General features: G+C 34.3%; 1 long non-coding RNA gene across 3 annotated transcripts; it reads left to right on the forward strand.

The window, feature by feature from the left end:
- The first annotated feature begins 9,743 nt into the window (after positions 1 to 9,743).
- Positions 9,744 to 14,020, forward strand: LOC145572605 (uncharacterized). Of its 3 annotated transcripts, none has more exons than XR_014096895.1 (9): positions 9,748 to 10,018; positions 10,099 to 10,179; positions 10,321 to 10,446; positions 10,555 to 10,629; positions 11,393 to 11,514; positions 12,242 to 12,356; positions 12,964 to 13,044; positions 13,159 to 13,272; positions 13,426 to 14,020. It is a non-coding gene; the product is annotated as an uncharacterized LOC145572605 (long non-coding RNA). The 3 variants fall into 3 exon arrangements; XR_014096896.1 differs by having other exon boundaries at positions 11,393 to 11,478; XR_014096894.1 differs by having other exon boundaries at positions 9,744 to 10,018; positions 11,393 to 12,356.
- Positions 14,021 to 14,601: the final 581 nt, after the last annotated feature.

A 14,601-nucleotide genomic window follows, 5' to 3' on the forward strand; every position in this document is an offset into this window, starting at 1 on the left:
GTTGCGGATGCGGAGGGACGCTACATTCTAAGCGAGGCATCCACTGCAATTTGGAATGTTAGTGAGATTATTGATCCGGTAAGGAAGGAATGGAGGATTGATCTTCTAGAGGAGCATTTTAGTGAGAGGGATAAACAATGCATCTTGGCTATCCCTCTTAGTGAAAGAGAGCACGATGATGAGCTGATTTGGGCTTTCTCAAAGTCGGAGGAGTACACTATTAACACGGCGTACTTACTTGGCAAGGGATGTGACTTGGAGCATTTCCACCAAGCTTGGCTGGAAATTTAATTTGGAAGGCGAATGTCACCCCGAAGGTACGACACTTTTCTGGCGACTTTTTACCAATACCCTTCCTGTCAAAAGTCTTCTATTCTTTCGGCATCTCACACCTGATGCTAACTGCCCTCGTGTACCACAAAGATCGAAACTGTAAACCACTCCTTTGTGGACTGCTGCCGAGTTAAAGACATGTGGGATGACTACCTATGCTCTGAAATGGCTAACTAGAATGAGTTTGACTCTATGTGTAATCTTGTGTTAAGTTGGAAAAGGTTGGGGCCTAAGACTATCCAACGGGGCATGTTCCTTGCTTGGTGTATTTATGGAGACAGGAACTATAAGATTTTTTTTTAAAACAAATCAATTCTGAATGCTGTAATCAAATAGCGAGTTGAGATATATGTTGATGAACAAGGTAAATATGCTGCTCGCATCTATGGTGCAGTTGGTCTTCGCCCCTCTCCCAGCCCAAACAGATGGCACGCTCCATCCCCCTGTAAATATGGTTAAAAGAAATGCCGATGCTAGTCTTGCTGATGTAGGATGGGTGGGGCTTGGGGAGGTTGTAAAGGACCATATGGGGAAGATCATTGTGGCTGCTACAAGAAGGTGCCATGCGTACTGGTCCCCTAAGATAGCTGAAGCCAAGGCGCTGCTGTTTGCTTTGAATCTAGGAAGGAAATATGGCTGTTCTGAGATCATCATGGAGTCTGACTGCAAGGCAATCGGTTGACCAAGAAATCAGTTTCCTTAGAGATTGATACTGTTCTCAATGACATCCTTGCTGCAAGTTCGAATTTTGTGTCTGTAGTTTGGTCACACGTGAAGCGGGATGGAAATTGCGTCACACATAATTTAGCTAAGCTAGTTCCTTTTGGTTATGAGCAATTTTGGGAAAATCATGTTCCCCAAGATATCTCTCCTTATGTGTCTGTCGTTTGGTCACACGTGAAGCGGGATTAAGCAAGTTATATGGACTCTTTGTCTATTGATTAATTAATGGAACTTGCGTGCTTTAAAAAAAATGTTAAAATCAAGTTCTTTTGGTGCTTCTCTGTACCATTCATCTATGATGGGATTGAAATTGTAAACAAATTCAGCCCATGCTATCCACTCAACAATTGACTTCGCATTCTTCAAGTCCTATAAATATAAGAACAAATATTACATCATAGTCGGTGATAGTTCACAGGTTGTGGCTCTTGTATTTTGTTTAAGTTTTAGTTTAGTATTACTTTGTAATGCAAAAGTCAGAAAGAGAGGAAAAGGCTTTAAGAACCTCCAATATAACTTGCTTAATCCCTCCAATAACACTAACGCAAAATATAATTAATAATGCTTGTGTCCAGAACTGTTTCATGTTTTGAAGTTATGTGCTATTAGATTTAATCTCAAGATAGACTAAGGTAACACAACATATATGTGATTCTTTCAAAGTGCCTAGCTCTAGTGTACCTGTTTGTTCAAATTGGTAAAGCATGATCAAATCAGATTGTAGTTGATAGCTTAACATATTCAATTTCATCTTTAATTTTTTTCACAACATTTTGCTCCTGGTTTGTTTCTTATAGCACTTATTGCACATCATGTACTAAATAATGAGAGAAAGATTAACATTAGAATATATTAATTTATAGGACTTTTTGTGAGAAACTACCTTTTAAAAGCAATTTTTTGTGAAAAACTACCTAATAAACAAATGTTGTAAGAAACTACCTATTAAAATAAAATGTTGTAAGTAACTATCTATTAAAGCAAATAATGTTGTAAAAAATAATTATTCGTTGGATTTTCGTCTTTGACTTATATCTCCAACGTTGACCACCCTCGGTCGGTCACATGATTTGAATTAAACAAATTCTCACCTTTATATCTCCCTAATTTGGTGCCCAATATCCCCATTCAATCCCTATATTTGGTTACATGAGGGCTTGTGTTGATTTTGGGGATGCTTCAAGGTAGTTTTGGGGGTGTTTTAAGGTGGATTTAAGTGTTGTGGTTGTGGGTCAAAATTGTACAATGATGGGACGGTTGATATGTTCATTTTATATAGTGTTTTGCCCCCGTCCCTTGGTCATAATTAGTAGTGTTTTTGGCTCTTTAGAGCCACTTTTATTACTAATATGTGTTTTCTAGTGTTTTCGTAGTTTTGGTTGAGTTTTATAGGGAATTGCACTCTTGGAGCATTTTCCCGGGATTTTATGGAGAGACTACGAGCATTGGAGGAGCACGACCATCTTTCGTAGCCCAAGATCGGTTAGAGTCATCGAACCGGTGATTAAGGGCTCGACTTATGAGAAGATGAGGCATTGGACCGAATGATTAAAGCCCCAAGGAGGATATTTGGTTTGGGCCGAGTTACAAGCCTAAACAAGGAGTCCAAGTAGCCCGAAGTGTCACCGCTCGGTGCAAGGGTCTCCGCCCGAAGGCGCGCCCAATCGGGCAGTGCTGCGCCCGATCGGGCGCGAGAAGAGAAGCTCACAAAGAGAAAAAGGCGGGCCCGATCGGGCGCGTGTTTCTGAGGAGAAGTTTAAGCGTCGTTTAAGCTGTTTTAATTTAGGATTTTCGAGCTTAGTTTTATATACGCTTTTGTTAAGCGAGTTTAGTATTCTTTTCTCCCTTCCCTTACTCTCTCTCTCTCTCTCTCTTTCTCTCTCTAACTTTTCTCTCTCTCCTCTTAAACTCTAGTATTATTTTCTCTCTCTACAACTCTTTGTTTAATTCCATCTCTTGTTTCCTTCAACTTTGGTAACGCTTTCTTCTCCTTTAATCTCAGTTATTTATTATCTCTCTTTCATCATGATTTGTTTTATTGCTTTGTTTAGTTTATATTTAATTATGTGTGAGTAGTTTTCTTTCTAGGGTTATGGGGATCCATAAATAATATGAAGGGGTAATTTATTATTGTTAATTGTCAGTGCTTGATTAATTTCCTATTGATTGATTTAATGCTATGCGGTTAGATTTGGCCAGATTTAATTCGTATGAGTTTAGTAATATTGATTCGAGATTCGAGAGATGAGAATTGATGTTTAGGCTTAGTTTCAATAGGCAAACTAATTTATAAATGGTTAGGTCAAGATTCGAGAGATGAGATTTAATACCGGTAAATTAACTCTGTGATTGTAATACGTAGCGAAAGCCCTTTATGATCTGATTAATTGATGCATTGATGATTGATTGTTATGTTTTACCCTGGAATATTATTTATTGGTGAACCTATGCCCTAGGTCTTTTATTATTTGATTTCTCCCTACTCATATACTTCGTAGTATAGTTCCTTCAAATAACAACTTTTGGTTACTTAATAATTTATATTATAATAATTAATTAGGAATAGAAAGACTCGTTTCCCTGTGGATTCGACCCTACTTCCCTATCTATTATTAGTTAGTGGTTTTAGGAATTACTTTTGATTAGGTGATACGACTTTAGCATGTCAACGGTGGCAAGGAAGGTGGGCATTGTTGGTGGGGAATTAAAAAAATGGTTTTAAAAGGTCTTGTGATCGGCAAGTGGGTGGTCAACGTCGGAAAAATTAGTCAACGGTGAAAATCTGGTGAAAGGTAGTCTTTTACAACATTTTCATTTTAATAGGTAGTTTCTTACAACATTTTTTTTATTAGGTACGTAGTTTTTCATAAAAAAATACATTTTAATAGGTAGTTTCTGACAAAAAGCCCTAATTTATATTTTGCTTCTTTCTTCTTATGTAGACCAAAAATGAAACCAGCTGTAAGTAAGACAAAAAGAGCAAATCATGCTGGTACTGGTGCAAAGAGATGGGTTGCTCTCATATTCATTGCAAGGGTGACAAGGTTGGTTTAATTAGTTGACTGATTTGCTACAATTGAACTAAAAAAAAAAGCCTAATCACTAAGACTTTGTTTGGATAGAAGAAAATGGAAGGAAAAGAAGGGAAGAGAAAGGGAGGGGACCAAACTCTCTTGTTTGGGTAAAGGATTGGGGGAAGGAAGGGAAAGGAGAGGGAGAGATCCATTTTCCCTCTCCCTTTAATAAACATAATCCCTCCAAAACTAGAGAGATTTGGAGGGAAATTGGAATTCACCTCCCCCTTCCTCTTGTTTTTCAGGAATAGAATTTAAATAGAAAGTTAACTAGAAAATAAAAACAAAGTCCTCTTTTCATTAATAGAAAATTACCTCAAAGAAAGCAATCCTTTTCTGGATCTTTCTGACAGATGTTCTAAGAACTGAATCATTGAAGTTATTTGCTGAAAGATCCTGAAAGCAGTTCCGAGACAGTTACTCTAGTTATATTGAATTGTTTGACTATCAATAAAGCAATGAAATTGAAAGGGGTTTACAAGATTCTCAATGTGAGGAACTCGTTTCCACTTAGTTTATTATTTGACAAATTTCTGAAATAAATACCAAGCAATACATTAATATATGACAACAATAGAATTAACTGATTTTGTGCCAATGCAGTTCAGAAACACTAAAAATAAAACTTAATTGTAGGTAGAAACATTACAATACTTATAAGGCAGTAAGATTTGAAATTGAAGTAGCGATGTCACATGTAAGTCCCTTCTGAACTCCAATTCCTGAGCACATCGTAAAAGATTAAATGTACAGTGGTCTGATTTGTATTATAGAAACATTAGTTATTAAGATACTTTATACTTATGTCATAAATAGGATCAAATGGATCAAGATAGATGAAGGATTGGAGTAGCAAGTAATGGTGCCACAAGAAACATGCTTGCATATATATGAAGCTGCCGATGTCACTGAACTGTTGCTGCTGTTACTACTACTGTCTGATGCTGTTTTTGCTATTATTGATGCTTGCTGCTGTCACTGATGCCTGGTGCTGTCTGCTGCTACTGGTGTTTACTGTAATACCCCGTATTTTTAATGTATTTTATAAATTATTTATTTGTTTATAAAATATATTTTGGGCATAATTATTTAAAATATGGGATTATGAATAAAATTAAAGCAAGTTTAATCTTTTTGGACCAATACATATTCTATTGTGTTGTAGCCCATTTCTATAATTAACCCATTTAGCCCACTATTGTATTTGGGTCAACTATTCCATCATGAAGCCCAAACCTACTCTAATTACCCTACACTATATATATCTACTAGATCCCCAAAATTCCCCACACAAAAGTCAAATGGTCAAAGTGGACTATTTTTCCTTTTCTTTCTTCTTTCCCTTTCCTTGTTCTCACGTGGGATTGCACCATGGGGTTCCAAGTGCTGCTCCACCCCACACTACTGCCGCCGCCGGGAATGGCCAGCCGGCCGGTCGGCCACTTGCCGGCGACCCCAGCAGCCACGCCCTTCCCCTCTCCTCTTTTCCTTCTCTTTTTTTTTCTTCTTCTCTTTCTCCTTTATTTTTTCTTTCCTCTTTGTTTCACGTAGGAACCCCCAGCCATGACATGGGTTCGCTGCCACCGACCCACCCGTTGTCCGACAGTCGTCCAGCCAAAACTCCGCTGCCGCCTTCTGGCCGCCGCTGCACCACCAGCACCGTGGCACTCTTCTTCTTCCTTCTCCTCCTCTTTGTTTCACATAATGTATATGTATACGTATTCTAGTATAAGTTTGGTTTTAAATTGTTTAAAATTTTTTTAATTAGTATCGAAATCATGTTTTAAGGGTTTTAAATTATATTTTTAGATTATTATTATGATTATTATTTTCAGATTTTGATATGATAAAAGTTAGAGTTTTAATTTATGAAAGATGGGATTTTTAGGGTTCTTTTTATCAATTAATTTGGGGGTTTTGAATACCCATTAATTTTGATTATTAACCACGTATAAAGATATGATTTTTGATGAGTTTTAAGGAGTTTTTAACAAAGTATTATTGCTGGAATTTTATTTAAAGTAGTAGAATTGTGATTTAAATGAAAGAGTTTAATTATCCATTAAAAGAGAGGTTAATTAGGAGTTTTTAAATAATTTTCAGATTAATTAGAAAGAATTAAAGTGAGTTTAAGTTGCTGAAAATTGTGTATACAAGGGTAATTAATATAGTGTTATTGTCCTTTTATGTAGGAGATTTGATTCGAGAGGTGTTATAATGCAATTGGCTATTTTAAGAGCTTATTTAAGGTACGTACGCGTACTCAGGAATTTATTAAGCGTGTAGAAACATGCTAGGATTTATTTAATTGATTCCAAGTTAGTGTCATGCTAGGAATTGGTTGGAATGATTGAATTGAAATGAGATTGGTTATTGGAATTGGATTGATTGAATTGAGAATGGTTTTGGTGAATTATTTGTGAAGCATGATTGGTTGAAATAAATTATTTATTGGAATTGGTGATATTGGAAAATTGTCATTGAACCTTATTTTTATTATTGGCATGTTTAAAGGTTAATTTAATTAAACTAAATGTTTAATTTGATTTGGAATATTGAAAAGGAATTTTATTATGGTTCATATAATTTTTATTGATGCTATAAGCATGAGGAAGGAGCTATTTAAGTGTCTTTGTACACGAGGATTAAATTATATTTTGGTGCCTTAGTGCACTTAAGGTGTTTCTAACACCGAGGGATAGGAATTATGGCACATTATGCGTTTAAGGTGTCTTTGACACCAAGGTAGATTTAAAAAGGGTTCAACATTAAATATTATGTGATCACTAATTATTCAAGAATTAAATTGGTATATTTGATTGTTTGAATAACTATTATGATGGAATGTATTATAGTTTGAGAGTCATCACCAAGTCAAAAAAATATGTAAATAACGTAAAGTGAAAGAGATTATGCACCAAAACTCTTGGAACGTATATACCTTGAGTATGAACATATGGGGGGAGCTAGTTATGTGGTTTTATATTTAACCATAACTTCTACTGGGGGTACAAGACGCTGTACTTTCCATTTTATTATGCGCAGGAATTCCTCCACTTACGAGTGGTTCTTTTATACTGGCACGGTTAGCTCCCGTGTTAGTACCCCTTTATTGGGGCAGGTTAGGGGGGAAACCCATTCGATGCGTAATCAAAACTAAATAAATTATTTAGTTGCTTAGTTGAGAAGTTTTGTTGTACGTCGTGTGCTTGAAAACAGGTGCAACCAGGTAAGTTGTGTGTTGATAGGTAAAAGTATGTTAGTGTATTTAATTACGCTTATGTATTCAACTTTGCTAATTGCGTGTTGGTGTGTTTTGTTGGTCTTGTCTTTATCTTGGCCCTACGACGACCCATTTCTAATGGTGAGTAGTGGGGACAAGTAGAGATGAGCTTTTCAGGTGATGAAGCATATTCATGATGGGCGTGAGTGAAGAGCAAACCATGCTTAGTTTCTATACTATAAGATTATGATGTGGTCTGTTGCTTTAATTATTATATTATATTATGCTTGTGAGACTAACGCAAAGGTTTTTAAGTACTTGTTCGGTTTTAAGAAGGGCCTATAATGGTTCCAAGTTGTAGGTTGATTTAGTTTGACTTTACTTTCGTTCGGTTTGACTTTTAAGTTAACTTGTTTTGAGTGGTTTCAAAGAGAGTCTTCCGCTGTGTGTCTTTGATAAATTGTCTTAGCCGTTTTCACGGTGGCAATAATGTCTTAGATTTTCCTTTTTGAGTTTTAAAAAGAGCAAAACAGGATTTTAAAGGAAAGGAATTTCTAGGTTGTTATATTTACCGTTAGCTACTGCTATCAACTATTACTACTAGTTGTTACTAGTAGCGGCTGTTATTCGCTATACTGTTGACTTATTTTGCCTTTTTAGTCTTGGAATTTGGTGGTCTACTAGAGACCAAAGATGATTCTCTTTTTGTTTTCATTATTAGATTGTTTAGCCAAACAAAAATTGGTGTTTATGGATTATTTGTAAAGAAACTATGAATTTTTATCAATTCAAAATTAGTCTATCGTATATGTTAGTTTCACATTCGTGGTTTTATATTTAAATTTTTTTAAGTGTTGCATATATATTTTAATAATAATAGTAGTGTTTGTAGTCGTGACTTGACAGAGTCTTCTCCGTTGACCCAGTCTGGGCTATCTGTCTTTGTTCCTAGACGGGTTGTGGCTAATGCGGCTCGACATAAGCGGGTCAATTACAAATCCAATTGTCAGGCAAATGAATATGGTTTCCTTCCTTTCTCTTTCTCTTCACTTGGGGAATTAGAGAAGGTAATAATAATAATAATAATAATAATAATAATAATAATAATAATAATAATAATAATAATAATAATAATTTGACACGATCTGGGCTATCTGACTTAGTTCTTGGACGGGTAGTGACTAATGCGGCCAATCGAAAGCGGGTCAAGTACAAATTCAGTTGTCGAGCAATTGGATAAGGCTTTCTTCCTTTCTTTTCTCTTCTCTTAGAGAGTTAGAAAAGGAGGTTGTTGCATTGCTGATACGGATCCAGAAGTTCTCAAAAAGTTAGGATATTGGGGCACGTGATGCAGCTCATATGTTCACTAGGATAGGATTTGCTATGTTAGAGGGGTGGAGGCCTAGATTGTATCTAGGCTCTCCACCAATTTCTTGTAAATTGAATGACTTTGTAGGTTTTTGTTATTTGTATAATAATAATAATAATAATAATAATAATAATAATAATAATAATAATAATAATAATAATAATTGTCTCAAAAAAAATATAATAATAATGTTACCTACAATTAATAAGGTGTTACGTTAGTATGCAAAAAGTGATATATAATGTCGAAGAAAGTGATACTATGTGACAAAAGATAATTGAAAAATGTTACCTAATAATCAACAAGGTGTTACAGTAGTTCGCAAAAGTGATACACAATGTTGGATAAAATGTTACTATGTGATTGAAAAATGTTACTAAAGATAAGTAAGTGTTACATAGAAACAAAAAAGTAACACTTTAAAAATGATACTAATATTATACAAAAGTGTTCCATAAGAGGGTTTATAGTAACACTTTTACTACATTATCCAAAGTGTTACGTAAGACCTTAGGGAACATGGACGAATGTATCATCCACTACATCCATTAAAGTGTTACCTAATGTCTATAATAACACTTTTACCCAAAAGTGTTACATAAGGTTAATTATGTACTTGTGAAGGGCGCGACAGGGTGAGGATCGGGGTCGGAAAGCAGGGCGGGAAAGGTGGTTGGACTAGTGGGGGAAGGGGTGGTTGGTTTTTTAGTTATTACCTCATTTTCATATTGTTTGCAACGATTTGATGTATGAAAGATAATATTACAAGTTTGATGACCGGTTGGGATCATCCATAATCCTTAAAAGCCAAATTCAAGGATTAAGTTATCATTTTTTTTACTTTTTCTTATGAACAGTAAAATACCGATTTTGCCCTTAATCTATGCCTATTTTTTTCTTCTGAAAATCCTTATGAACAGTGATTTGGCGGATCTACCCTTGCCGTTTCTTTTTTGTTTCTGTTTTTTTTTTTTTTTTTTTTTTTTTTTTTTTTTTTTTAACTTTTGAATTTGTTTTTCCTTTTTTTTTTTTTTTTACTAATGCAATTGGTGCTTTTCCCTATTTCCTGGCTTCCTGTTCCACCATTGATGAGGCGGTGGTGCTTTCTCTCTCCATTCATCTCTCCTCTCTCCAATTTCATTCTTCTTCGCACTTCACCTGTTAGACTACTCTTAGTAATCTCTGTCCTTCATTCGCGAGATCGCCGTCGATCTATCAAAAATGGTTAGAGGATCGCTACAAAAATGGCGGCAGCAGCACCAGCAGCTTCGCCGTCTCAACATCCACGAATATCAGGTATATCTCTTTGTTCGTCAATCTTTTGTAATTTTTATTTGGATTTGTAATGAATTTAATCAGTGTTATTATGTGTTTAGTAAAAAGTATAGAATTAATAAGCCGATTTTACTTGCGGGTCTCACCGAGGTTGATCTTAAGCGGGATGCTGAATTAGGGAGGTAATTGCTTCTTTAATTTTATTTTTATTGTTTGCTCTAATTTCAACTAAATTCTTAATTTTAAAATAATTGATGTTGATTTTGTAGTTGTTTTCTCGTTCATTCTTCATCCAGTATTTCTTATTTTTGTTGTTTTTTCAGATTTATTGATGGAGCTCATGCAATATTAGAGACAATTATTGATAGGGATTGGGTCGGCCTTCAGTTTTCGGGGAATCGAATTGCTCAATTCTTGAAGAACGGTCTCTTTGCTGTTGAGGACTTGAGGTACTTTCCTCTTTCGATTTTTTTTTGTTTTATTATTGGATACTTGAATTTATATAGAATTTTTGTTTTAGAATTAAGAAATTGAAATCTGGGTTTGAATTTTTGTAGGGGAAGATAGAAAGGAGAAATTTTCCATTGAAGGGGCTTCTGGGTTTTCACGCTTCCATTGATAAAGCTTCTGAGGTGAACCTTTTTTTTTTTTTAGACGCAGGTCAACTATCAAATTACATAAAATTAATTATAGAATACGAGTGCAATACCTTCTGGTTACTACTATTTTTTTGGGTTATATCTGCTTTAGCACCAATTATACAAGAAATTCTGTTGAAAAGGGGGCTCTTTGATGTAATGAAAGGATTCCTCTTTGAATTAAGTGGGTGATATCGAATTTCTTGAATCTATATCCTGTGACTTTTATCATATTTTTACTTTGATTTTCAGCTTTTTGATTCTTTTTTTATTGATTGGTTTGATTTCTGAATTTTATCTTTGCTTCTTTATTTGATCGGATTGGATTGTTGCTTTACTTTAATCTATATCCTGCAAGTCTTTATCATATTTTAAGTATTCTTAAAGGACTCTATTATAATTTCATTTTGATTTTATGCATTTTGACCCTTTTTTAATGATTGGTTTGATTTCTGAATTTTATCTTTGCTTGTTTATTTGATCGGATTGGATCGCTATTTTACTTCAACCGATTGATTTATGCAGCTACTATTGTGGTTTTCAATTCAGTATGTTAGAACCCTAATTGATTTCACCTGGGACTCTGCTTTTGAAAAATTGCTAAAAATCGTTTGTTTGAACATACCTTAATTTGCTTGATGTAAATTTAAAGTAGAATGACTGGTTATTGGTTCCTATAACAGAACACCATCTTAGCTTGATTGTTGTCTCTCTACTGCTTAAATTAAATCCTAATATCTTTCTTTAACTTTACCAGGATGGCTGTTGCTATGCTTGTCAAGAGACCTGTTGATGGATTGCTACCTATTGATGTCTACAACATTGAGCTTGAGGATCAAAGAGGTATAGAAGGTTAATATGGGTTTTTAGGGATCAAAGGTATGTGTTTGCTTATAGCAGAGCTACTGTATGCACCATTTGGAAGTCTCTCTTTAGTTTCAATTGTCGAAAAGCAACTGCATATGCAAAATTGCCTTATATTTTGTATATGACAGGGCAATAATAATGGGTCTTATGTTTCATATATACAGAAGGAAAGCAGCTAATGAGAACACAACAATACAAAGCATCATATGTTTTAGATAACATTTATATAAGTTTATGATTTGTGGGTTTGACATTTAATTGAAACTAGATTAAACCCCGTGCAATGCACGGTTGTTAAATAATTCTAATGACAATAAATTTTACCAAAAATAATGGATATAAATATTATAAATAGACTTAGTAGTAAAAAGTATGAAATATTGTAAAAGAAATTAATTAAACATATAATAGTTATAATGGGCAATTTGATATTTAAGGACATTTATTTTAGATTTTATACAAACTAAAAGTCATAATTTAATTACAATAAGTTTTTTTTAGTAATTGGTTTTGGAGGGAAAACTTTTTATAATATTTTGCCAAGTGTTCTCTAAGTTTCGCCTTTAGTATAATGTAATTGATTTTGGTGACCGAACCAACAAAGCAGCGATGATGAAGTCGGGGTCTCAGTCTTTGAGCTATTGAGGTTGTCGTGTTTATTGTGAGCTAACAAAAGTACTCATTATTATTGTGAATAGTGCTCTTAAATTGCTTTTTAATTCTCTCTACTCCATTGAAGGCTTGAAGCACACACTCTGAATCTTCCATAGATCCAGCATCTGATAAGCTCTTCTGGCAAGCCGGAGAATAATTTGTTTGCTTTCTGGCCATCGTCAACCTGTTCAACAAAAAAGGTTTCTTTACCCCTCCTTTTTGTTTTTGAATTTCTAATGTTAGTTTTTAAATCCAATATTTTTAGTGCATTTATATTTCTGATTATGATAGGAGCATGAATTTTCAGAATATTAATTTGTTTTGAATATTGTGTGTTGATTTGTGTACAATTAATGCCTTTTGAAATAGCAATTCATGAGTTTTGTATCCGATTAGTCTGGTATGTATTACTATAATGTATAATGCTTGGTGTATAATGCTTTTCTTTGGTTTGTTATATACTGTTTGTTTGACTATAAACTTTCATGAATCTTATAAGATTCCATTTTCATGGATTATGATGATAATGATGTGCACTTTATGCCTTTTTTCATGTTATTATTTCTTTTATGTAACTTTGGATATGGTTATCTTTTGATGTATCATACTACCAGTGCTTGTATAAAGTGGTAATTTCTTTTTTCGAGCGTGTAAATTGTGCATTTCCCTATTTTTCTTCAGAAATAGCTGCCATATTGACTCAATAAATGGTTAGCAGGTTGATTAATTTACTTCAATGGATGTTGTGTTCTTGTTTTACCACTTCTAATTTGATTCTGATCGATGCTTTAATTGATTGGATAACAGGATGTCGGATGACTTAAAGGCTCTGTTAAGGCTAAGAAACAGCAATCTCCAAGGGTTGAAACTCATTCACTGAAACAAGAGGTCAGAACTCAGAAGTGAATTCTGCTTAAACTTTCTGCATTGAGGTCCCTTTTCTTCAAAAATCCCTCTATCAGATTGTCGGTTACTTATTTTCTGTCGTGACATTGTTTCTAGATTCTACATCTCGAGAAAAGGTTGCAGGACCAATTTGCTGTTCGGCGTGCTTTAGAAAATGCATTAGGTTCTGGAGTGTCCTACGAGAAAAATGAACCTTCTACAGTCCCAAAGGTATGTACTACGAAGCATATGATAATCACTAATCAAAAGAAAACTCTCTTTAAGTTTGGTGCTTCTGTGTGATTAGAACCTTTCTTGGATTGTACTATTAGTTTGTTGTTTTTTCTAATTTTTCTTCACTCTATGCCTATTGCTTGGTTTCAGCTTGCAACAGATTTGATAAAGGAAATTGCAGTGCTAGAGTTGGAAGTTGGGTATCTGGAGCAGTATCTTCTGTCACTATACAGAAAAGCTTTTGATCAGCAGGTGTCTACGGTATCTCCAAATGCTAAGGATCACCAAGCGTCATCAATTTCTCCAACTATAAAGAATCAGAAAATATCCTCTACATCTCCCACTGTCAAGGATCAAAGACTCAAGTCTCCTCCAGTTACTCCACGTCGACTTTTTTTAGATGAAGATGCAGCTGAAACTGCAACAAAGGTTGAACAATCAACATTTTTAACCACTTTTTTTAGATGAAGATGCAGCTGAAACTGCAACAAAGGTTGAACAATCAACATTTTAACCACGTCGACTATAATTAGTTTACTAGGGTAATTAGTTTGTTAAACAAGGGTGATGTAGCCCTTTGTTGTTACAATCATAACAACAACAGCAGCTTAAAAATGTATATTTCATACCAGCTTATCTTCCTGATTTCCTTCATAACATATTGTAAACGTGGGTGCAAAATTAGCCATCCAAATGCATAAACAGATTACTAATGTATATGCTTATACTTAGCTTATAGTCAAAATTCAGTGGCTGATTTGTAGATGATAACAAACAATGCTATTTATAAAACTATAACATTGTTAGAAATTTGTATAACATTAAATACAATTAAATATAGCTTTGACAAGAAAAGACCCAGGCAATATTCTGTTTTCAGAAACTGAAGCAGAACTCATATTCAATATTCTTTCCCAAGAATCATACTAGCCATAATGACAAGTCAATTACGTTGAAAAGAGGTATAATGATCTATATGAATATAGCATTAACTTATATTCCTTTTGACAAACTACAAATAACGTACACATGCAACTTAATATGTCCAATTTGTTATGCAAACCTACATGTGTAATGGCCACTGATAATTGCTAACTCTACTATTACTTAGCTAATGAACTTTATTCGTTATAGTCATTAATGACATTCTATACAAATGCTAAAATAATACATTAAGATATATATATAGCATTCCTTTTTACATAACACAATAGATAGCTACTTACAAATTGTAACTCTATATTCAATGAAATTCATAATAATAAGTAAATCAAATCAATACATATAGACATATAAAACATGCAATAGCTAAACGTTGTTACAATA

Source organism: Chenopodium album, chromosome 12 (genome assembly GCF_948465745.1).
Source record: "Chenopodium album chromosome 12, dcCheAlbu1.1, whole genome shotgun sequence".
In the NCBI taxonomy this organism is placed as follows: domain Eukaryota; kingdom Viridiplantae; phylum Streptophyta; class Magnoliopsida; order Caryophyllales; family Amaranthaceae; genus Chenopodium; species Chenopodium album.